This window comes from Gavialis gangeticus, unplaced genomic scaffold (genome assembly GCF_001723915.1).
Source record: "Gavialis gangeticus isolate Ggan-Ray unplaced genomic scaffold, GavGan_comp1, whole genome shotgun sequence".
Classification (NCBI taxonomy): domain Eukaryota; kingdom Metazoa; phylum Chordata; order Crocodylia; family Gavialidae; genus Gavialis; species Gavialis gangeticus.
Window position 1 is genome coordinate 20,751,392 of NW_017729002.1, and position 2,192 is coordinate 20,753,583.

A 2,192-nucleotide genomic window follows, 5' to 3' on the forward strand; every position below is an offset into this window, starting at 1 on the left:
GCAATTATTCTCTACTTGTCAAAGCATAAAATGCTTGACCCATTCTTTTGCCACATCCTAAACTAGTGTTAATATATTAACTAAATCTCTAATCTCCTGTGAAGTCATCTAATGCATTAGCCAGGATAATGGTCAATCTTTTAAAAACTCTCTAAATTCATATAGTCCAATTTGTTTCTTCTACTAAAAAAGATAAATAAAAAACTGCTTTGCAGACTGCGGTATGGCTTCATTATGCAGTTATCTATAGTTGTGTACAAACAAAATCCACTTAGCTGTTGTCTGCAGTTTAATGGAGTAGAACATTTATCTTCTTCATCATCAATGCATTAACTAATCAAGGATATTTAAAACTCTGAGGTTCCTACAAAAATCTATTTAGAGCTAAAGCCCTGGCTCAAGAGGTGCTATAGCAAGCATACAAACAGCACACAAACAGTGGAATTTGAGATGCAGCTGAAATATGGAACAACTTGAATTAATAATTGTTCACAACTGTGATGGGAGCATGCAGGGAGACATTAGTTGAGACTGAGTTGGACCCAATTCACCCTGTTTTAAAATATTTAGCTTGAGCTGCCATGTCTAAGTCACCTGGTTGACAGAACAAAACTTAATGTAGTAGGCCAGTTCTGTGCATTTAATAAAATGTTCTGTTGGTTACAGGCAAAAGTACTTCCACATCATGAATGGATCCCAGTATCTAAGCATATCATCTCAACAGTGAAGAAATTAGGAAGTCAATTCAAGGGTAGTCCCAAGGCTAGATTACCTTTACATGATTTTTGTACAGGGATAAGACAGTATCCTTATCTGCAAAAGAACAGAATGTTCAGCTGAAGTAGCACCCCACCATGAGAGAAACCCTCTGAAAACAGTCGTAGTACAGCAGTTTCTATACTTAGAATCAGAGAGAGATACCACAGCTTCCAATAAGGTATACTAGAAGGTTACACTGCTTCTGTAGTATGGATGAGGCTCAGTCCCACTCCTCCTAGACATGGCACTTAGAGGTATGCCAGGATGTCTGGGTAATCCGCAGAAGACTAATTCTCTAGAGATTTAGTTCTGGATCTGGTCAAAGGCCAAGATGCCTAGATCCACCTACTTACAGTAGTAGATAGCTACACAACACTGAAGTAACAAAATACAGCGGTTTATTGAGAAGTCTATGATTTACCATTTTATACACATTCCAAATCCCCTTCAGCCTCATTTAAAAACAAGAGCATCCTTATCAAACTTACTTGATGATGAGTGCATGAAAATGCCAAAAAAATGCAGACAGAATCACTACCAGTTTTAAGGCCTACCTGAAAGTTGTTCAAAATACAGGCACTGTAGGCCAATGCCCACCTCAATACTTTAGGTCCAGCTAACTTGAAAGTTGACTAAACCACTGAGCTTATAATCAAAGCTTTAGCAAGACACTGTCTATAGACAAACCTGTCCATAAAAAAAAATGCTAAAAGCAAAAGGGCAAGCTTCAATTGACCTTTACTACTTGTTAACCTTTTGAAGATCCTAGCCCACACTGGAAAGGGGAGTTGACACACCAGTGAGGAAGAAAGTGGACAAGGCTCCCTCACAAATTTAGCCAGGCAAACAAAATAGGAATAGCAGCAAGGAAACTGCTATCCAAAGAGGCAACTTTCATCCCATCTGGTACTGCAGTTGGGAGATCAACATTCAAAAAAGGGACTATTTCTCCCATACCCCAGGGGGCCAAGAGCAGGAACTCAAACCAATATGTCAGTTATAGCAGGCCTTAAGATTCCTGCCTTGCAGAGCCATTTCTGTCCCCCAAGACAGTATTTATGCTTTCACAGATCAAGAAGGCAGCTGTAACTCTATGTAGCTATTCGTCTTTGCTGGCATCAGTTGGGTATTTGACAGACAATACAGTCTAAGTTGTTTTAGTACCTGGCTTTAAGAGAATTCATCTGAGCAGTTTTTTTTGCAAAAAAAAACAGTTTAGAAAACCAAGGCTACACCAGCTACTGGTTTATGGAGCCACCGTGCAGATACGCTTGCTTGTTCTTTGGTGTACTGAAGAATGCTTGTTTTTGATGCGGTCAGACAGTAAAGTCTTATTAAAAATGGCCAACAGTCTAAGCACCTAGTGTAATCAAAACACTGAAGTTTTGCACATATTCAAAGAAAAGTCCAGTCAAAATTGGTGAAATCCTTCA